The sequence below is a fragment of the Loxodonta africana genome, chromosome 6, assembly GCF_030014295.1.
Source record: "Loxodonta africana isolate mLoxAfr1 chromosome 6, mLoxAfr1.hap2, whole genome shotgun sequence".
NCBI classification, from domain to species: Eukaryota; Metazoa; Chordata; class Mammalia; order Proboscidea; family Elephantidae; genus Loxodonta; species Loxodonta africana.
In genome coordinates this window covers 55375656-55399316 of record NC_087347.1, presented here as the reverse complement: position 1 = coordinate 55399316, position 23661 = coordinate 55375656, and the positions used below count along the sequence as shown (strand labels likewise).

At 42.2% G+C, this 23661-nt stretch overlaps 1 protein-coding gene across 4 annotated transcripts in view; it reads left to right on the top strand.

Annotated features, from left to right (window-relative positions):
- Nucleotides 1-8368: 8368 nt before the first annotated feature.
- The window catches only part of MYO1B (myosin IB), a 202736-nt gene continuing 187443 nt past the window's right edge, over nt 8369-23661 (top strand). For all 4 annotated transcript variants that reach the window (XM_064286882.1, XM_064286880.1, XM_064286881.1 and 1 more), the window contains exon 1: nt 8369-8556. The gene's annotated coding sequence lies outside the window, so the exon portion shown is untranslated. The remainder of the gene's footprint in view (nt 8557-23661) is intronic.

Genomic DNA, 23661 nt, shown 5'->3' with positions numbered 1-23661 from the left:
AGCTCCCCAGCTATCATTAGAAAAATGGAAATGCTTTCTTAAAAAGATTGGAAAAAAGTCTAGCCATTTTTCAGGTTGATTTATTGTTTAACAGCAAGGTTTCACCATAATGGTACTAATGTGCTACAATGTGAGAGGAAATAGAAAAGACAATTATTTTACTAGTTGAAATGACAAAATGCTAAATTATAAAACATCGGGGGAAAAAATTCAGGCAATTTAAATTTCCTAGCAATGGGTCTATAATTTATTTAAGGGATCAGAGTACTTTTACCTGTAGACAAACACATTTTGTGGGGGAAAAATACTTTGAGTTTCACGGCACGATTTTAGGGCTCAATTACATTGCTATATTTTTACAGAGAACAATCATTTTTGATTTCCAGATAGTCTAGTACCTATGAGGTACACTATTTGTGAGCTCTTCGAGTTCCTCTCTATTCATTCGGTAAAAACTTTAGCAAATTTTCCTGCCTGGGGGATGTTCCATCAATCTTTTTATCCTTCAATATTCTCATCATTTATCTACAGTTTTTTAAAAGCTTAGAATAAGAGTTTTGTTTTTAATCCTGAGTCTTGGATGCTGACACTGCTATGGAAGTATTTTTTATGATACCTAATCTGAACCCTGGTGGTGCAGTTCTTAAGAGCTTGGCTACTAACTAAAGGTTGGCAGTTCAAATCCACCAGCCACTCCTTGGAAACTCTATGGGTCAGTTCTACTCTGTTCTATAGGGTTGCTATGAGTCAGAATTTACTCGATGGCAATGGGTTTTGTTTTTTTGGTTTTAATCTGAATTTCAAGTAATACTTTAAACATTAAGCATTTATTTATAAAGCACTCTTTCAATATGTACAATGATGTTTCATTGGTTTTGTTTTGTTTTTTGTTTTACAAAACTAAGAAATATTCATTACACGCTTACTGCATTTGGAGCAGTATTCTTAACTAATAAAGCAATACTAAAGAAATAAGACAATACTTGTTTAGGAGAAAAAAAGAAAAAAGCGTATTAAATGCTCACAGAAGTGAGAGAAAATATATCCTTGAGCCCTGAAGCTAGACTGCCTGAATTCATCCCCTTACTCTAATCCTATTAACAGTGTAACTTCAGGCAAGTAACTTTTCTCTACCTCAGTTTCATCACCTGTAAAATGGGATAATAATACTAACTTGCCTTATCAGGCAGTTGTGAGGGTTAAATGAGTTAACACACATGTAAAGTGTTTAGGGCATTTCCTAGGAAGTGTCCTAAACCTTCCTTAGAGAGTAAGCTCTCTAAGACTGTTCTTATTGCCATGGGCCTGGTGTTTTCACAGTGATTTACTCATTGTATCTAGAGGCTGACCATCTAGTTGGAGAGGCCAAATATTTATAAGAGAATAACTAGAAAGATTTCATAACCAGGAGCAAACTAATAGGGACTGAGAGGATGCGGTGTGAAGATATTGGGAGTGAATAAGCCCACTCAAGAGTAGATGAGAACTGAGTTTGGCCTCAAAGGATAAGTAAAAGTGGGTAGAAATAGCATATGTCTGGGCATTGGAGGACAGAAAATATGGCAAAAACAAAGGCTTAGAATTTTAGAGCTGGAGGGCCTTCAGTCCATTCAACATGCTGTAAAATAACTAAGGACGAAGAACTTGAACCTTCTGGCCAAAATTCTAAAGCTAGCTGCAGACATGGCAGTGAGAAATTCTAAAACCATGACTCCTAGCCCACTGAAGTTTTCTACAACAAAATGAGGCACTAACAAGTCATGTGGCCCTTTCGATGTTTTTTTTTCCCAATGTTGAATGTCTTGAAAAAAATTTTTTTTAAAAGAGATCAAACAAAAACCACTAAGAAAAACAAAACCCTAAATGCCTATAGTTAATTTTCTTCTTGAGACACATACAGATATGCTTCTATTTCTATATTTTCCACAAGGATGGCAAGATTTCACTTGTTTTAATTTAAATCATTGTATGTTTTCATTGAAGTAAAACACGTTTCTTATATTCTTTTACTCCTGTAATTTGATATTTATGTTTTTCGCCCTAAAATCTTAATAGTCTTTCTGCTTCCACATACTTTCTATTTCCTCCAAATAGACTAAGGAGAAAGTAAAAAATACCTTTGGACTTGTTATCTATTCTTGACAACCGTTAGAACAACTTTAATCTGCCCTACTGAAGCTCAAAAGCTGTTCATTGATTGGTTGGTTGACTTTTGAAAAGAATGGCTAGGAAGGTTAAAGTATTTTAAAACCTCATGGTATGTCTTCAGGAGTTTGGATTTTGAGATTTATGAAAACTAGCTTAACAGTAGGAGCCCTAGTGGTGCCATGATTAAGCGCTCGGCACTAGCCAAAAGGTTGGCACAGGGGTGGATTATCCAATAGGCAAGGTAAGCACAATGCTTACCTTGTTTACCAAATCATCTGTGGTAAACAATTTCACATTTTTTCACACATCCAAGATTCTACTTCTAGATCTGGCTGACGTGTCTCTCTCCCAATTCCACAGTATCTTCTTACTTAATCAAAGCCTCTTTTCAAATTTATAATCCCTGACAGGGGCCAGTGACCCAGTAAGCAAGGTAAGCATGGGTTTAGTTGTGCTATTTACTAATCTGTAGTGAACAATTCCACATCTTAATGAAGATATGGTGAAACCCATGTGAAATAATTGTTCACTACAGATGATCTGGTAAGAAAGGTAAGCACCGTACTTACTTTCCGTATTGAATAATTCCTCCCTGGGTTGGTGGTTTGAACTCATCAACAGTTCTGCCATAGGAAGATGTGACAGTTTGCTTTTGTAATGATTACAGCCCTGGAAATTCTATGGGGCTGTTCTGTTCTGCCCTATAGGGTCGCTATGAGTCAGAATTGACTCGATGGCAAAAGGTTCGGTTTGGTTTTTAGGTTAATGGTACTTTTAAAACAGAAGCATGGCTTTGTTCTAAAATATTTTTGGTTTTCGAATGGCTTCTTGGTTCATTTTCTTAGTGTTTATTAGGATAAACTCAATGGTTTCTAACATTTTATTTTCTGAATGTGCTGAAAAACAGGGAAAAAACCTCATGTGTCACGACTATGCTAGGTCCTTCTAGCTTCTGTTTACATATTCCCAGGTCTTTATTTGTCTACACTAGGAAGAAAGGTCACGTTAAGCGCTTGGCTGCTAATTGAAAGGTTGATAGTTTGAACTCAGGGAAAGACCTAGCGATCTATTCCCGTAAAGATTATGGCTTAGAAAATCCTGTGGGGCAGTTCTACTCTGTCACTTGGGGTTGCAATGAGTTGGAATCAACCCAAAGGTGCGCAATAACTGCATACCAGGAAGAGAGGTGACCAAGTTAACTGCTCAACCTAAGAACTCACATAAATATCATAAAAATGTCCCTCAGTTTGGGTACAATAACACCTTTACTTTAGCCCTGGCCTTTCCTTCATGACTCAGACTAAATTTCTTAGTAGCATGTTACAGATTCTTGGAGGCAGAACTGTTCTAAAATCAATTTTCTAATCACTTTATTGAGGTAGAAACCCCAAAACCTTCCTTCTTTCTCAAAATCCTACTCAGCACATGTTGTTGTTAGGTGCTGTCAAGTCGGTTCTGACTCATAGTGACCCAATGTACCACACAACGAAACACTGCCCGTCCTGCACCATGCTTACAATCGTTGTTATTCTTGAGCCCACTGTTGGTGCCACTGTGTCAGTCCATCTCGTTGAGGGTCTTCCTCTTTTCCGCTGACCCTCTACTTTACCAAGCATGACGTCTTTCTCTAGGGACTGATCCCTCCTAACACGTCCAAAGTATGTAAGACACAGTCTCACCATTCTTGCTTCTAAGGAGCACTCTGGTTGTACTTCTTCCGAGACAGATTTGTTCATTCTTTTGGCAGTCCGTGGTACATTCAATATTCTTTGCCCACACTGCAATTCAAAGGCATCAATTCTTCTTCTGTCTTCCTTATTCATTATCCAGCTTTCACATGCATATGATGTGATTGAAAATACCATGGCTTGGGTCAGGCCCACCTTAGTCTTCAAGGTGACATCTTTGCTTTTCAACACTTTAAAGAGGTCCTTTGCAGCAGATTTGCCCAATGCAATGCGTCATCTTTTGATTTCTTGATTGCTGCTTCCATGGGTGTTGATTGCAGATCCAAGTAAAATGAAATCCTTGACATCCTCAATTTTTTCTCCATTTATCATGATGTTGCTTATTGGCCCAGTTGTGAGGATTTTTGTATTCTTTATGTTGAGGTGTAATCCATACTGAAGGCTGCGGTCTTTGGTCTTCATCAGTAAGTGCTTCCAAGTCCTCTTCAGTTTCAGCAAGCAATGTTGTGTCATCTGCATAACGCAGGTTGTTAATGAGTCTTCCTCCAATTCTGATGCCCTGTTCTTCTTCATATAGTCCAGCTTCTTGGATTATTTGCTCAGCATACAGATTGAATAGATATGGTGAAAGGATACAACCTTGATGCACACCTTTCCTGACTTTAACCACGCAGTATCCTCTCATTTTGTAGGAACAACTGCCTCTTGATCTATGTACAGGTTCCTCATGAGCACAATTAAAAAGCATTCAGGAATTCCCATTCTTCACAATGTTATCCATAATTTGTTATGATCCACACAGTTGAAGGCCTTTGCATAGTCAAGAAAACACAGGTAAACATTCTTCTGGTATTCTCTGCTTTCAGCCAGGATCCATCTGACATCAGCAATGATATCCCTAGTTCCACATCCTCTTCTGAACCTGGCTTGAATTTCTGGCAGTTCCCTGTTGATATACTGCCACTTTTGAATGCTCTTCCCCAAAATTTTCCTTGCGTATGATATTAATGATATTGTTCAATAATTTCCACATTCGGTTGGATCACCTTTCTTGGGAATAGGCATAAATATGGATCTCTTCCAGTCGGTTGGCCAGGTAGCTGTCTTCCAAATTTCTTGGCATAGATGAATGAGCACTTCCAGTGCTGCCTCTGTTTGTTGAAACATTTCAGTTGGCATTCCGTCAATTTCTGGAGTCTTGTTTTTCGCCAGTGCATTCAGCGCAGCTTGGACTTCTTCATTCAGTACCATCAGTTCCTGATTATGTGCTACCTCTTGAAATGGTTGAATGTCAATCAATTCTTTTTGGTATGATGACTCTGTGTATTCCTTCCATCTTCTTTTGATGCTTTTTCCCATGTTGTTTAATATTTTTCCCATAGAATTCTTGTGTATTCCATCTGGTGGGGTCCATGTGTATGGTTGCCGTTTATGTTGCTGAAAATAGGTATTTGCAATGAAGAAGTTGGTTGGTCTTGCAAAATTCTATCATGCAGTCTCTGGCGTATTTGTCCCAAACCTACTTTTTACTAAAACTTGGCCATTTTCCAAGATCAAAAGCTTATAGAATCCCCCTACTCTTCCAACCATTTTTTTTACATTTTGAATTTGTGAACTCGACATTTGAATCTCTGTTATTTTTGAAGAGCTGGATTGGATGACAGAGGTCAGAGGCTCCATTACTGCCAAACTGCTATAAGCAGTCATGTTGGAAGCTAAGGAAACCCTGGTGGCACAGAGGCTAAGAGCTATGGCTGCTAACCAAAAGGTCTGCAGTTCAAATCCACCAGGCGCTCCTTGGAAACCCTATGGGGCAGTTCTACTCTGTCCTATAGGGTTGCTATGAGTTGGAATTGACTCGATGGCAATGGGTTTTGTTTTTTTGGCTTTCGGAAGCTCAACTGAGATGGGCAAAATAAAGAAATGAGTCTGCAACACGTGGCCAGGTAGCAGGTCCATTGTTGTCTGTTGTCACGACTGGGATCTTTAGGGTTTTCATTGTGCTGGGCTATCAATGTTGGAGGGAGTATGGTTGGTAGTTTGTGGTGAATCATACTGCATGGGTTTAAATGCCAGCTCTGCCACTCTTCCAGGTGTCTATTGCTATGTAAAGACCCCCAATGACAGTCTTTTATTATTATTGTTATCTCTTATGATTTCTGCAGACTGGTTCAGTTCTGCTAGGTTGTTTTCTCTCTGAGTCCATCACATGGTGTGGTTAGGCAGTGAATGGGGCTGGAGTCATCTTAAAGGCTTGCTAACTATTTTAGGTGAAGGGAAAGACAACACATAATTCAGGCGAGGTCAGCACAACTGGACTAAATGAAAAGCAAAGAAGTTTCCTGAATAAACTCAGCTGGGTCCTCAGCTGGCAGTGTCAGCTGGAACACCTATACATGGTCTTTCATGTAGCCTGAGCTTCCTCACAGCATGGCAGTTGGGTTCTAAGGGTGAATTTCCTGAGAGAGAGGGAGGGGGAATTTGTGTCTTCCTTTTATGACCTACACTCAGAAGTGATATAGCCTCACTTCTGCTGATTCATTCGTTAGAATCGAGTCATTAAGACCAGCCCATGTTCAAGAGGAAGGCAATTAGACTCCACTTCTTTTTTTTTTTCTTAATAGATTTTATTATGCCAATTGACTTAGATGTCCCCTGAAACCATGGTTCCCAAACCCCCGCCCCTTCTACGCTGGCCTTCGAAGTGTTCAGTTTATTCAGGAAACTGCTTTTGGTTTAGTCCAGTTATGCTGATCTCACCTGTACTGTGTGTTGTCTTTCCCTTCACCTAAAATAGATCTTATCTACTATCTAATAGGTGAAAACCCGTCTCCTTCCCCCCCTCCACCACTCTCATAACCATCAAAGAATATTCTGTTTAAACTATTTTTCAAGTTCTTCTAACAGCGGTCTGATACAAAACAGACTCCACTGCCCTATGGGGCAGTTCTACTTTGTTCTATAGGGTCACTATGAGTTGGAATTGACTCAAAGGCAATAGGTTAGATTTTTTTTGGTTTTCTTGATGGGAGAAGTTTCAAAGAATTTATGGACATACCTTAAAACCACCACAGTTGCTTATCATCTGGAATACCTCTCTGTCCTTGACTGTCCTGGTCTATAAAACAGGGATAATGAAAGCTTACTCACTTCACAGGTTTTGGGAGGATTAAACAAGTAAAGGACAATATCTGGCACCCAATATTTGTTAGCTTAGACTATTATCATGCCTTCTGCAGATCTGATTGATGTTGATGGTAACATTAATGATGGTACAGTTTCAAGCAGATACAGCCTCTAAACTCCAAAACTCCACCAGTGGCATTTGACAAACCCCAGTGCCTGTGGTTCTTATTCCTGTGGGAACAGAATAACTATATATGGTCTGAATTCTTTGGTTCACCTCATTTTAGTGACAGTTTCCAGATATGGGTCAGTCCATTTAAACCTGGCCCCATTTATGGCAATTTATTTCATTATAGGATGAAGTAGCTAGAATCATGAGTAATAATTACTGGGTCTACAGTGCTTTTATTTAACACCTTAGTCAAGTAATCCTCGCCTCGCCCCAGTGAGTAAGTTTGGATGAGCACCCTACCCTCTTCCGGGATGAGGAAACCAGGACCTGGGTCAAGCAGCTTGTTCTAAATTCTACAATGAGGCAAGGGCCCCGCTGGAGTGAGAAGCTGGGGATCTTGATTCTTTGGCTCCTCCAGCATGCCTAAACAACACGCAGATTAATACCCTATCATTGATCACGATGCAATGCCAGTTAATACACTATGTTCAGACATATATGGGTATTTAAATTTTCTTTTATTTATTTGCAACAGAGTATCTACTGAGCATAATGTGAAATTAAATGCGTTAATAGATATTAAATACCTTGCAAGTAAAGGCACACTTTACCATTCAGTATACTTTTTTTCTCTTTCTCTTAGTCAAATTAACATTTTCTGATATTCTTCAGCAAACTTGTTTACCCAGGGGAGGAGGAAACATTGAGAGCATGCCCACTCTTTGCAGGCATTTGCCCCCAGACTGGTTTCTAGTTGCCAGCGCCCCCTCTCCCGAGCTATTATATTTCTCACTGGATGTTAGCGAATTCTGTAGCAAAACAGGTAGAAGGACCTCACTTGCGTGGGAACGACTGGGACCGACACACTCTTTTCCTTTCTTGCGCGCAGTTGACTTGCTAGGATAGGCTTGCTCTCCCGGCGATGAGGGTCGGGCCGCAGGACACCAAGGCGCGGAGGCTGCCGCCCGAGCTCGCCCGGGGGCGCTGTTAGCCAGCACTGGGAGGCGGGAGGTGAGTCGGCTCCGGAGGCGGCTGCTCCCAGTTCTGCCGGCGCGCGCTGGAGCGAATCTTAGGCTGCGGGGTCGCTGCCCCCGCCCCTCGGCCCGGCCCCTCTGCCTGCCCGGGAGAGGGGAGTGGCCGGGCGCCTCCCGCCGCATGCGAGCGCTCTGCAGCCACCGACACTTTGCAGCCAGCCGTTCAGGGGAGCCCCAGGCTCGGCGCGAGGAGGCGGTGCCAGAGCGCGGGGCGCACAGCCGGCCGGCAGCCGCGGAACAGCAGCCGACGAGCAGCCACCTCCGAACAGCCGCGGGTGCTAGCATCGCTGGGATCGCGGCGGGAGCCCCGCAGCCTCAGGCAGGGAACACGTTCCAGAGCGCCACCGGAGAGGGAGGACGACGAGGAGGCGGTCTGGCGCCTGGCGAGGTAGCGCGAGCGCTTCCCTCTTTCCCTTGCCCTCCCCGCTCGGTCTGACCCCCTCCCGCGAGGGGCAGGAAAGCGGACTCCCTGCGCCTTTCTGCTCGGGGTCCCATTGACCCCGCCGGGCTCTGGTCAGGCGGGGTCTGCGGCTCCCCTCCGGGGCGAGGCGGCGCTGCAGCGAAACGGGCGCACACTGGAGGTCGCGGAGGGTGGTTGTGACTCCGCAGATGCTTTGGGAGAAGGTCGGGAGAGAAAGGCTTGCAAACTAACTTGCTCTCACTTTGCCCAGTCTCCCTTGTACCTGTGAGCAAAGTGGAATCCAGATTCTTCTCTTGTTCACCCAAAACCCTTCTATCCCTTTTGCCCACAGCTGTTTCCTGTCCCTTGGTTCTGTGGAACGACTTGGTGTGCGTTCCTCCGGGAACGAATGCGGAGGGAAAACAAAAAGGGCGTCCTGGGGAGTGGGATTCAGGTGCGGTGTGCCCTGCTTGCCGCTGCGGCGGCGGGGTAGCAGGGCCAAAGACCCGACGGGGCTTCCTGCGCGTGCAGCTGTGCTCTCCTCCTTTGTTCAGCCGCAGCGGAGGGGGCTGCCCTGGGTCTCGTTTCCTGCCCGGGATGGGATTGATTCACAGTCCCGGCGAGGGAAGGGGAGGGGGCGGGGCTGAATGGAAACCAGATTAGGGACGGGAGCCCGGAGGGCGCTGGGGCCTGGAAGAGGGCTGGGGAGGGGGTGATGAGAGTGCACTGGGGAGTTGATTATGAACACACATTTTTGTCCAAGAGCTGTGTGGGTTTTGGGGGTTTATTTGTAGTGCTTTGTTCAGGCTGCGGCCGAGCGTTTATTGCTGCAACAAGTTGTGTGCTTCTTTTAGTTCTAGGCGTTCCGAATGTTCCTTGATGAGACCGAATATAGTTAGTTATAATATTTTTTTCTATAAACCGGGTTATTTCTGTGTATGCGTATGCCTGTAGATCTGTGTGTGTAGCTGCTGGAGATTGGCTCAAATAGGTAGAAGGCAAATTTTATAGACTCGATTTTGACATAAAATTGTTTTCTCAACTGTGATACGGTATAGCATTTTTTCAAGAATGTTTTTGGGGAGGCCACCAGAAAATTAGACATTGCTAAATTAATGAACTGGATTATGTAATGCTGAATTTAAGAACCCTTTTACAGTCTTTCCCAAAAAACCACACCACACACATACATCCCTTTGGGTTTTCAGAGTTGAGGAGCCCTGACTTTGAAGTGTGATGTACTTTCCTTCTCCCCAGGTGGATCGCTTGTAATAAGAAAGAAGATACCATTATGGTGAACGGGATTTTTTTTAGGGGGAGATAGAACTACATGTAATATGTCAGGCGTTTGTTAAGTGACCTTTTGCTAGACTTGAATCAGGAAACCCAAGAGGATTGGCTGACCCTGGGAGCAATGGGGGGTGGAATGATGAGTGTTTTTTGAATGGAGTATTCCAAGCAAAACTGTTTTGGGAGGAGGCTGACATTTCCAGGCATTCATGGTTTGTGCCTATGGGACACTGGTGGAAGGATCCCAAAATCAGACTGAAGGTTAGAATTAACTGTGATATTGGGAGAAACTCTCTGATACTAGTCTGGCTGCAGACAGGACCGGGAAAGGGCTTAGTCCTGCCTCTTTGACAAGTCGGATGCCCACCATTAAACCACCCCTTTGGCCATTACCAAATTGGAAAGCATCTTAACCTTAGAAGGAGAATTAGGAGCTTACTCTGGGGGAAAAAAAAGTTCCCTGCCCACCAAGTGGTAATGGAAAAGAACTGTACATGCTGCTGCTGAGGGTTTGCGTTTTTCATGGGGGATGTGGTCAGATTTTCAGGCCAGGCTGAAAAACAGTGAGGTTTGTCCTTAGGAGCCATGATGATGTGAAGTTGAGGTGGGATGTTCTCCAGCTGTCAAGCTGTTTGTCCTTAGTTACTAACACACTGCCTGGTAAAACATTGTACCATGGACAGCTAACAAAGGGAAACTTCTTTATCATTGTTTTACCATGTTGGACTTTTCATTTATGTTGTGAATTGTTTTGTAAAAAGCATCAGAGTTGCATCCTCTCAAGTACTCTTTGGGATGTACATTAAGGAAATGCGAAACCTAAAAGCACCACTGCTGCGGAGACACGCTCTGGAGATCTCTTGAATAGCTGGAGTTCTGGTCCTGGCTGTCCCAGTGCCCAGTAGTGTGATAAGGCTGGCCACAGGCTGTGCCCTTTGGCGGAGTGAATCATCACGTCGTCAAGCCTGGAGTTGAAGACTGACTTTCCCTGGGTTACCGCACAGTTATGCAGAATAACCAGGAGCACCCTCATCTGTGGGGAAGGAGTCTAGGCCTCAGTTGGGAGATTTGGTTGGGAGGTGCTGGTGGTATTTGGCTAACAGTGATCCTTCAAGTGTAGCATCCATGTTTTTAGCATTTGCCTCGTTTTGTCCTTCCCTTCCACTGTTCCCAATAGTTGGACTTTTGAGTCTTTAGTAAATAGCCTAACAATATTTTATCATTTAGTAAGTGTTTACCTTGTGCAAAGGGTTTTGTATACAGTATTATATTAACAATTCCATAAGGGGGATATAGTACTTTAACAACTCCATAAAAAAAAAAAAAAAAAACTACTGCTGTGGAGTCAATTCCAACTTATAACCACCCTATAGGACAGAGTAGAACTGATCCATAGGGTTTCCAAGGCTGTAGATCTTTACTGAAGCAGACTGCCACATCTTTCTTTGCAGAGCGGCTGGTGTGTTCAAACCACTGACCTTTTGGTTAGTAGCCCAGCGCTTTAATCCCTGTACCACCAGGGATCCTTAAAGTGGGTGTGATCTCCGTTTTACAGTGGAGGCTGAGCCTAGAGAAGTTAAGTAACTTGCCTCTTATAGTGTACTCGTATGTTTTGTTGTTAGGTGCTGTCGAGTCGGTTCCGACTCATAACGACCCTACAGGATGGAGCAGAACTGCCCCTTAGGGTTTCTAAGGAGCAGCTGGTGGATTTGAACTGCCAACCTTTTGGTTAGCAGCCAAGCTCTTAACCCTACACCACTTGTGTAGGTAGCTAATAAGTAGCAGAGGTTGAGATTTGAACTCTAGTCCACCTGATTCCTAAGTTGATATTTTAAGTAGTGCACTGTATGGTGTATCTTTTAATAATAGGGATAATAGCAATTTGATTACTTGTTAGCCTTTTGAAGATTTCAAAAAACTTTCATAAATATTATTGTAATTGATCCTTTCAAAAACCAGGAGATGGCAGACTAGATGCTTTTCGTATTTTCAGATAGAAGAACTGATAGTTACAGAAGCTGAGTGACTTGTTCAAGGCCACATAGCTAGTACGTAGTATATATAGCAGGGATTAGAATTCATCTGATTTAGAAGGCCAGTGACATCACAACTCTTAAAATTATATTGTTAAAAAGCTATACATTAGGCTGTAGCCTGTATGAATAGCTTTAAGGGAATGAAACTTAATTTTTAAAAAGGCTGCCAACATTTAAAAATAATTTCTTCTCTGGAACGTGTAAAAGTGGTGGAATGGGATAGATTCTATTTAGTTTTCAAACATTTTATGCTTATTGACATCTCATTTAGCCCTTTTTATCTTACAGTGTTTAATAGGACACTGCACTTTACTTCTTAACTGAGATCCAATGCCCCAGAGTGTCTTTTTAGAAGAGAAATAAGGAGGGAAAGAATGTGATTATAAAGAGGAAGTGGAACATCGGAATTGGAAACACACGCAGCAGCAGGCCGTAGATTTTCCCAGCACAAGCTTTTTGTCCTGGCAGTGGCCTTTTTACAGAAGACATTCTTCCTCCGGGAAGTGTCAAGGGTCTTTCTTTACAATATCCTCTGAGATCATCAAATTTCTGAGCTCTGTGGGAACACACATTCCACATGATTTCTGTGCTCATCTTTTCCCCCAGGAGAAGTGAACTAGTTTAGGCGTCAGCATGAAAGGGGAACAGAAGTGGTGTCTGGCCTTGGGGTGGACAGAAGGCAGCAGACCTTGACCCAAGAGTGGTTACCAAGTGCAGGAGCGGAATGGATGTTAACACTTGGCATCGTGAATTGTTTAGGGATTTCTCAGCGCTCCGGGGCAAATGGAAAAACAATATTAGTTTTTTTTTTTGGTTTGTTTCTAAGACTTGGAAAACTGAAAATTCTGCCTTTGTTTAATTATTTCAAGCTAGGGCACCATGTAGGGTCTTCAAGTCCTTTGAAGTAGGTGGCAGTAACTTTTGTCTCCCTCAGCCATGAAATTCTTCACTGAATGTTTTAGTGGTTCATCTTGAGGGGAGGCAGAGGCGTGGCCTGTTGAGTTCAAACAAGGTAGCACCTTCCAGCTTACCAGCTGAGAAGAAGGATGCTCGACGGCATCACACTCATAACCTTTTTTTTTTTTTGGTCAGCTAGTTTTTTTTTTAATTGGGGTGAAATTCGTATAACATAAAACTTACCATTTTGAAATATACAATTCAGTGGCATTTAATACATTCACAATGTTGGACAACTATAACCACTATTTAGTTTAGAACATTTCTGTCACTCCAAAGTAAAGCCCTTTACCCATGAGAGCAGTTTCTTCCCATCTGTGCCCTTCCTTCCTTCCTTCCTCAGCCCCTGGCCATCACTGATCTGCTTTCTGTATGTATGGGTGTGCTTATTCTGGTTAACTCATATGAATGGAATCCCACAATACGTGGCCTTTTGTGTCTGGCTTCTTTTACTTAATGTATTTTCTAGGTTTAGCTATGTTGTAGCATCCATCAGTACTCCATTCCTTTCTATGGCTGAATAATATTCCATTGTATGGATGCATACTACATTTTGTTTATTGATTCATCAGTTGATGGACATTTGGTTCTTATAACCTTCTGTTGGTTGTCTTTTCAGCTGCCAGTACATTCTCATCAATTCATATTTTATTAAGCACATGGTTGATGTAAAGCAATGCATTGTTGTTGGGTGTCGTTGAGTTGATTCTGACTCACAGCGACCCAATATGACAGTAGAACTGCCTCTAGGGTTTTCTAGGCTATAACCTGTACTAGAGCAGATTGCCAGGCCTTTTCTCCCATGGAGCAGCTGGTGGGTTTGAAACGCCGGTCTTTTGGTGAGTAGCTGAGCACTTAACCATTGCACCACCAGGGCTCCAACAATGCGTTAAACACCTTTAGAAAACAATAAAGGAAATCCATTGTGCCTCAAAACACTTAGCAGGGTGGATCTGTGCACCCAGAGAGTGGATGTTGATGGAATGGAGAAAATGACTATGACTGCTATGGTGACCAAGGCCACCGCAACACATGCTGCAAGACAAAAGCTGAAAACAAACAGAAGCAAGAGAGCAGAAGGAAACCAAACACAGGTTTGGCTCCTTGCCTGTCCTACATTTCATTTTTTCTAGCCTCTGATGATATGAAAGTGTCTTTGACTTTGAAAGCTGGATTGGTTGTGATGTTAGGAAGCATCATCCTGGTGAGTTCTCTGCCTGAGGAGAGAATACAGCATCTTTTTTTGAAGACTGAGGACACATAAAGTACCATTCCATGGGAGGTTTTTGAATAGCATGGTCATGGCTCATGGCAAGTTGGTGCCCTCTTACTTTCTTCTTTCTATGCATCCCTTCCTCATCTTGTGTTCAACATGACTGTCAATTCAACCTCATAAAGGCTGTTAATAAGGGGTCTTGGTTGTGCAATGGTTAAGCGCCATGCTATAGAGGTTGGTGGTTCAAACCCACCAGCTGCTCTGTGGGAGTAAAAACCTGGTGATCTGCTCCCGTAAAGATTAAGCCAAAATCAAACCCACTGCCGTTGACTTTGATTCCAACTCATAGTGACCCTATAGGACAGAGTAGAACTGCCCCATATGGTTCCCAAGGAGCGCCTGGTGGATTCGAACTGCTGATCTTTTGGTTAGCACCCATAGCTCTTAACCACTATGCCACGAGCATTTCCCCATAAAGATTACAGGCTAGGAAACCCACCCTATGGGGCAGTTCTGTTCTGTCCTATAGGGTTGCTATGAGTTTGAATCGACTTGATGGCACACACAACAACAAGGCTCTTGGTAAAGATACCTGGGTGGCACAAACAGTTAACATGCTCAGCTGCGAACCAAAAGGTTGAAGGTTTGGTCTATCCAGGGACTCCTGGGAAGAAGGGCCTGGTAATCTACTTCTGAAAAAAATCAGCCATTGAAAACCCTGTGGAGCACAGTTCTACTCTGAGACACAAGGGGTCACCATGAGTTGGAATCAACTCCACAGCAACTAGTTTTAAGGCTGTTAATAGACTTATTATTTGGAAGACAGCTTCCTGGCCAACTGACTAGAATAGATCCATATTTGTGCCCATTCCAAAGAATGGTAATCCAACAGAATATGGAAATTATCAAACAATATCATTAATATTATACACAGGTAAACTTTAGCTGAAGATCATTCAAAAGTGGCTGCGGCAGTACATCGACAAGGAGCTCCTAGAAGTTCATATCGGGTTCAGAAAAGGACATGGAACCAGAGATGTCGTTGCTGATGTCAGATGGATCTTGGCTGAAACCAGAGAATACCAGAAAGATATTTACATGTGTTTCATTGACTATGCAGAGGCATTTGACTGTGTGGATCGTAACAAATTATGGATAAATTGTAAAGAATGGGAATTCCAGAACTTATAATCGTACTCATGAGGAACCTGTACATAGACCAAGAGGCAGTTGGTTGAACAAAACAAGGGCATACTGCATGTTTTAAATTCACGAAAGGTGTGTGTTAGGGTTGTATCTTTTCACCATACTTACTCAATCTGTATGTTGAACAAATAATCCGAGAAGCCGAACATGGCATCAGGACTGGAGGAAGATTAATTAACAACCTGCGTAACACAGATGACACAATCTTGCTTGCAGAAAGCAAAGAAGACTTAAGCACTTAACTGATGAAGGTCAAAGACCACAGTCTTCAGTATGGATTACACCTCAAACATAAAGAAAACAAAATCCTCACAACTGGACCAATAAGCAATGTCATGATTAACAGAGAAGATATTGAAGTTGTCAAGGATTTCATTTTACTTGGGTCCATAATCAACATCCATGGAAGCACCAGTCAGGAAACCAAATGACATATTGTATTGGGCAAACCTGCTGCAAAAGACCTCTTTAAAGTGTTGAAAAGCAAAGGTGTCACTTTCAGGACTAAACTGTGCCTGACCCAAACCATGGTATTTTCATTTGTCTCATATGCATGGGAAAGGTGGACAATGAACAAGGAAGACCAAAGAAGAAATGATGCCTTTAAATTATGGTGCTGACAAAAAATACTGAATATACCATGGACTGCCAGAAGAATGAACAAATCTGTCTTGGAAGAAGTACAGCCAGAATATTCCTTAGAAGCGAGAATGGCGAGACTTCGTCTCTCATACTTTGAATATGTTATCTGGAGGTGCCAGTTTCTGGAGAAAGACATCATGCTTGGTAGAGAGTCAGCAAAAAAGAGGAAGACCCTCAGTGAGGTGAATTGACAGCGGCTGCAACGATGGGCTCAAACATAACAATGATTGTGCGGATGGCCCAGGACTGAGCAGTGTTTTGTTCTGTTGCACATAGGGTTGGTTGCTAGGAGTGGAAACCAACTTGAGGGCACCTAACAGCAACAACAATCGACTTAAGAAACATTTGCATTTTAAAAGGCTCTCGTGCAGAAGAAATGCCAAGATTCAAAGGAACAGACTGTTAATATTTTGTTATATTCATGCTACTCTTTGTTAAATGTTAGGTGTTTGCTTTGTATCAGGCCCCATACTAGGTATTTTATACAGGTTGTTTTGTTTCCACGGCACTGGGTCTTGGGTTGTTTTGTTTAATCCTCGCTATTATCCTAAAATTTTTTTTTCTTTTTTGTTATCCTTCAATAGGAGGAGATCTTTGTATACAAGAAAATTGAATAACTTGCCCAGAGGTACAGGGCTAGTAGAGATCAAGCCCAGAAGACTGGAAGCTTTCCAGAACAATGCTTCTAATGGTGCAGTCTGTGGGGCAGTATTTTGAGGCTTAGGGCCATTTTTAAGGCTGTCCACGGGCACTCGCCCTGGTTTCACTGAGACCTGATGAGTTGGAAGAAGGGCCCACCCTGGCTTTTTTCCTTTGTCACCTGGTGTTTGGGTTCTTGTGAGTGTCCTTGGCTAGTCCAAAGCTGGGAGAAGGGATTGAACTGCTTCTCGGTTTCTCCTTTTTTTCTGGGTCCTGTGCTTGGCTGTCACCTCCTACAGTCATTCTCCCCCAAACGAGGGAGCGCCTCAGAGAAAGAAGAGTTAGCCTGCTAATATTGGAGGCCACGGGTGGTGCAAATGATTAAGCACTTAACTACTAGCTGAAAGGCTGATGATTTGAACCCACTCAGTGGTGCCTTGGAAGACAGACCTGGTGATCTGCTTCTGAAAGGCCACAGTTTTGAAAACCTCATGAAGCAGTTCTCCCTTGCACACATGGGATGCCTGTGAGTTGGAAATGACTCAATAGCAATTAATGAGAAGCTGGAGAGCCAGCCCTGCTTTGGGATATTTCTTACTCTCTCCTGGTCATGTCTTTCTTGCTTTTCACAAAGATCTCTCTGTAGGAATTAGGTTGCCATCTGGGAATTTCCAGGGGGTTTTTCTGATCTGACCTACAGAGACCAGTACAGTCCTGGGCTTGCCAGTCAGAGCTCAGGGTCTGATGCGTGTGAATGAAATAGTGAGAGTGGCATTGCTGTGCGGGGGGGTTGGAACAAGGCAGGAAAGAAAAAAATGGTATGAAATTTACACTGTTCCAGGATAGGCAGTTTTAGAAATTGAGGACTGGTGAAAAGGGAAAATTGACATTCTCTTCAACAGCGAGCTTCTAAAAAATTGTCAGGTGCCCGGCTTTACTGGATAGCCGGGAGAAGCCTAAGAGGAGAACAGATCTCTGCCTTTCACGGTCTTCTCATCCAATCCTACCTGGATTCAAGGTGCTTTGAAATTGGACAGATGGCTTAATTTTGTTGAAATACAATTCAGAATTGTACATAGCAAGGTTTTTAATTTGTTAAGAATTCATAAACAGTTCTTAGAAAATTGAGTTGAAAGAACAACGGAACCAATTTATTAGTTGTTGGTTTTGTTATAGTATGTGTACATGTCATTTGCCTAACTGGTTTCATGAAAGCACTTTTCACACACTTGTACCAAAAGAAAATGAAAAACAAAAAAGCTTGATTGCAAAATTCCTGCTGGCCCCACTTAACATTTTCCGGCGTTCACTTTCTCTCCTCTCTCGGTGCTGCTTCCTTTTAAATTCTATGTTATTAGACGTGAAAGTGCTATTTGCAGTGTTCATATTGCAGTTATGTTTGGTTCCTAGCTGATTATTTTTTCCCTTGAAAGTGCTTCAAAAAGACAATCCCTGTTTCATTCATTTCAGAGGCACAGTCTAAATGCTTTTAGGAAAAGCTAAATTTCTTATAAATGGGCTTGTGCCAATTTGTATGGCTAGTTATTTTTGCAGTCCTCAGGCAATCAGCTTATAGTTTTAATAGGTAGACTAAGTTTTGATCTCCACATGATGTGTTGTGCCATCTAGGAAAAAGTTCTAACTTGCCTGAAATCTTCAGGGTGTTTCGCGGTAGTCATAAAAATATATGAACTGCCATCTTGGGTCAGATCCTGGATTTTTTCAGTATTCTGTAGTATTGGGGAGTGGCGGGGTTAGACTTTTTGATGTTATCCTTAAGGGTTCTGGGATATCTCTTGCACATCCGTAATTGGATAACCTTTGAAAAACCTTTTAGTCGTATATTTATTCTTAAAATCATTTATTTTTTTATCCTATTTTGCATACATTTCACACCTTCTTTAAAGCCAGAACTTGTTCTATTCATATTTGATTTCACATCCCCAGTTTTTGGAAGGTAGAAAAGTTAAAAGAAAGCTCCTAGGCCTTGAAAACCACCCCTTTAGCCCTTCATTGTACTTGAGACCTGCCGAGGATTATAAAGTTGATTGGGGACAGATATGGGAACTTGTTCCCAAGTCTTAACTTTTGCTCAGTTTTCTTTCTAGGGGAATATCTCATTGTTTCCCCAAATCCATCTTAATCCAAACTTAGTGCCCTTTATTAATAGTTGATCCTCTTTTGACTTATATTTGTGCTAATAGTGTTCTGTCTTTGCCTCTTAGAAGCTTCGCCTACTTTTCCATTTTCTGTGACCCTTAAATCCAGTCAGCCCCTATGTCTCATCGATTGCTCCCTCCTATATTTTCCTTTTCTTTTCGAATCCTTAAGCCCCCATTCCCGTTCAGGCATTTATCAAGGCTGGGCTACTGGGGTGCAGCATTTCCCAAAATGGGTTGTTGCATGAAAAGTTAGTAGTTGGGAAAAAAAAAAATCCATAAAGTTAGTAGATGTTGGTGGGTGTCTTAGTCATCTAGTGCTGCCATAACAGAAATACCACAAGTGGATGGCTTTAACAAAGAGAAATTTGTTTTCTCACAGTCTAGTAGGTTACAAGTCCAAATTCAGGGTGTCAGCTCCAGGGGAAGGCTTTCTCTCTCTGTCGCCTCTGGAGGAAGGTCTTTGTCCTCAATCTTCCCCTGGTAGAGGAGCTTCTCAGGCACAGGGACCCAATGTCCAAAGGGCGTGATCTGCTCCTGGTGCTGCTTTCTTGGTGGTATGAGGCCCTCAACTCTCTGCTTGCTTCCCTTTCCTTTCATCTCTCAGGAGATAAAAGGTGGTACAGGCCCCACCCCAGGGAAACTCCCTTTACGTTGGATCAGGGAGGTGACCTGAGTAAGGGTAGTCTTACAATCCCACCCTAATTCTCTTTAGCATAAAATTATAATCACAAAATGGAGGACAGCCACACAGTACTGGGAATCATGGCCTAACCATGTTGACACATATTTTGGGGGGGACACAATTCAATCTGTGACTGGCGGGGAGGGAAGAGAAGAGTTCCTTGGCCAAGCAAGTATGGGAATTGCTGGGTTAACCATTTTGAATAAGTTTCTTTGCAGAAGGACTTATCATAGCCTTTGTTTGTGACTGTGCACTGTGAATCTTCAGAGGAAGATTCCCAACTTGTGAGACCATTGTACCACTTTTTTGGGGGTTCATTTTGTAGATAACACTGTTGCAGACAAAGATCATTCCACCATTTCCAGATTTGTCACTATCTGGGTTTCTACGGGAGTATTATTCTGTGTGAAGCAAACTCATTGTGCTCTCAAATATGTCTTATGCTTTTTTTTTGCCACGTTGTTCTCCTGATCTTTCCTTCACTCTGGAGGCCTTTCTCCACCTATCACACTTACACCCTTCACCAACCAGCTATGTTCCCACCCTCTCCATCAGATTTTCCCCAGACTCATGGTGCTGTTGTTCTTCTGAACTGACAGCATCTGTAATGTTTTATAACATAAAAAAAGAAAACACTTAAAACAGACAATAAAATATTGAAAGTAACATTACAGACGTGGGTAATAGTTAAGTTATTGGAATTTACACAAAATGCCATTTTTCATATCTGTACCAGCTGCTGCTGCATCACAAGCCCATCCCGTTTTTCTGTCTTCCTCCACACAGGTTAACTTAGATGTATATTCTCTAATCTTGGGGTTTTTAAAATTTTGTGTTACTGGAATTGCATTGCATTTGTATAGAAATACATATATGTTTCATATATTAGTCTTTATGACATCTTTGTGGTTTTGGGACTTCCCATTTGCAGACCTGATATACCTTTCTATCTAGGTCTTTTATGCCCTTCAATGAGATTCTATAATTTTCTGTTGAAAACTCACATCTTTTATTAGATTGCGTCAAGGTGCTTTACGGTTTTCGTGGTCATTGTGAATGGAATTGTTTGATATATTTTTGATTGGTGTTTCTGATGTATAAAAATGCCATTGGTTCTGTACTTGTTTATAAATGGTTCTTGATTGATCAAGTTCACACCTAGGTCTGTTTTTGGTATGGGAGTCTGAAATTAGGTGGCTTTCCTAATAGACCACGAAATAACTTAACCTGAATTGGAAATGACACAATTCACAGTAATTTTATAATTATATACAATGCTTTTAGAAGTAAGGGAGGGGATGACTTTTAGTTATTTAATACATCCATTTATTCATTCAGCAAATGTTTGGGTCCCTAGTATGTGTCAGGCACTGTACTAGGCAGGCACTGCATCTTTACTGGTGAACAGTAAATGCTGTTTCACCTCTTGAGTGTGAGGGAAAGAGACATTGGAGAAACCAACTATATATATATTTATTAATTGTGATATACTATGAAGGAAGAGAACATAGGGCTGTAAGAATAAGAAAGGTGGGGAGAGGGGAATTTTGGTTGGAGGTGCAGGGAGGGCCTTGTGAGGAAATTGGACATTTATGCAATGACCTGAAGAAGGAGTTGGTGTCAGAGCAAGCATAGGATGGAAGAGTTTTTCAAATAGTGAAAAATGTGTTCAGAAACCTCAAGTGGCACTCTTGCTTTTAACGGCAGATTAATGAAAGTCTTGGTGATCAATGACTTGAATCTAGTTATTATCACTTATTAGTAAGTCATCATAATAGTGGTATTTCACAGTGTTTAAGTTGTCAAGGCATGAAATTATTTAGTTTTGGTCCTTATTATCCTTCCCCTTCACGTGGAAGCTTCCCTAGTTATGAAAAAGCTGCCTCAGTAATGTGGCTTGAGTGATGTTAGTGCCTGTTACCATTTTGAGTACCGCTGCTACCATTTCTACTGAGTACTGGTATCTGTCAGCAGTTTGCTCCGGGGCTCTGCACTGATGGACTGTGACATTGCTCTGATGTTGGAGAGAAGAACTCTCTGCTTTTTGTGTGAGGAGTCTTGAGCGGGGCCCCTGTGAGGCCGGCAAAGGGGTCTTCCAGTGTTTCAGCCCTTTTTCCGACTCCTCCCTCACCCGCTCCAAACACACACCTAAGGGATCAGACCTTACAATGTGGTGGGGGTGGGTGGGGGACTGGTTGAGGGGAGGATGTTCTGGAGTCCAGTGATCCAGGCTTTGTAACTGATACTCTTGCACATTGAGATGAGTTCTCAGTGACAGGCAGTGTGGTGCAAAGGCTGGGCTCTGGAGAAGAGCATTGGTTTTGAAACTTGACTCCTTTGCTTAGTAGCTGTCTTAGTTATGTAGAGCTGCTGTAACAGAAATACCACAGGTAGATGGCTTTAATAAACAAATTTATTCTCTCGTAATCCAGGAGGCTATAAGTCCAAATTCAAGGTGCCAGCTCTAGGGGAAGGCCTTCTCTCTCTGTTGATTCTGGGGGAAGGTCCTTGTCATCAGTCTTTCCCTGGTAGAGGAGCTTCTCTGTGCAGGGATCCCAGGTCCAAAAGTTACACTCTGCTCCTAGTGCTGCTTTCTTGGTGGCATGAAGTTCTTCTGTCTGCTCAGTTCCCTCTTTTATATCTCAAAAGACATTGGCTCAATATACACTTAATCCTGTAGATTGAGTCCTACCTCATTAACATGACTGTCTCTAATCCTGCCTCATTAGCGTCGTAGAGTTTAGGATTTATAAAACTTAGGGTACTCACATCGTGTCACAAAATGGCGGACAATCACACTGTACTGGGGATCATGGCCTAGCCAAGTTGACATGCATTTTTGGGGGACACAGTTCAATCCATAACAGTAGCTCTCTGTCCTTGGCTTAATCTGTTGGTGCCTCAATTTCCTCATCAACAGAATGCAAGTAAAAATAGAGCCGCCTTCTTTGAGTTGATTTAGGAGATAATATTGGAGCCACTGTTCCCTGTCCTAAAATGTGACCCAGCTGGAGCTGGGCTTACAAGGACACATCACTTGGGCCCTGAGTTATAAAGACAATAGCTAGGATAATCTTGGAAAACATCTTTTAGGGAAACTTTCACATAAACAAACCATGAAATACAGCAGGAAAGACCCATATACTTGCTACTCTTATCTTTTCCTATTAGCATTTAGTGAATAGTAAGATTTGTTAGGCCACCGAGGACTCTCCTGGCTGTCCTTACTGAAACCTGTACCAATGATTGTTAAGAAAGACAATTCAGAATGTAGGATCACGGTTTCTAGCCAGTCTGTGAAAAGGTAAAGCTTTCAATGGTTTCGTCCATTTGTAATATTAGTACATGCTGATAACTGTAATGTTCCTCTGACTTGGGCAGACAGGGCTCTAGCAGCTTGCTTGTCCATTTTCCCACTTTTGCTTGTTCTGTAATATTTGAGTGCACTCCAGCAGACGTGGCTCTAGTAGGTAGCATGCTTATCCATTTTCTTTCTTTTGCGACGTTCCACAGATTCCGGCAGGCACGGCTCTGGCAGCATGCTTGTTCGTTTTTTACTTTTGCCTTTTTGAATACATGCTAGATAAAAGTTTCTTTTTGCTTTACTAAACTTTGTGCTGTTTTTACTCTAGAACAGGGTTAAATGGGTTAACACATGAATAGCCCTTAGAATAGTGTCAGTCGCTGAAGCAAGCACTCAGCATAAATGTTAGTTACTGTTACTTAGCCCCTTCTGACAGGAGATCCCAGCTGTTCTCTCTCCTCCCCACCAGAGACACTCAGACCTGTTTGAATCTAAGTAGTGCGTATCATTTTATGATTTGATACAGGACTCCAGCTTTTCTTTTGAAAAATATGTAGGAAGAAAGATGGCAAAGAAATAAACAGAAATATTAACGGTGATTGTGTCAAGAGTAGTGGATTGGGGTGACTTCTGCGTTTTTATTTTCTTAATTTTTTGTAATCTGGTTATGTTAAAAAAAGTATGATAATAATAATAATAATAATAATAATAAAATCATATGAAAAAAGAAAGGTCAGGCTGGCAGTTGCCCATAGTGAGTGGTTCCTAAGTAGGGCAGAAGGAGGGTGGGAGCCCTGGGTTCTGGCTGCTTTAATTGCCTTCACAGGTTGATTGATGCTTATAGTTGCAGAAATGCAGTAAGTATTTAAAAGTCTTCAGCAGAAGTAGCCTAAAAAGCCCCAGGATGAGGGTGTTGCTCCTTGTGAAACCTTTCTTCGGATGTGTCTTTTTCTGTCACT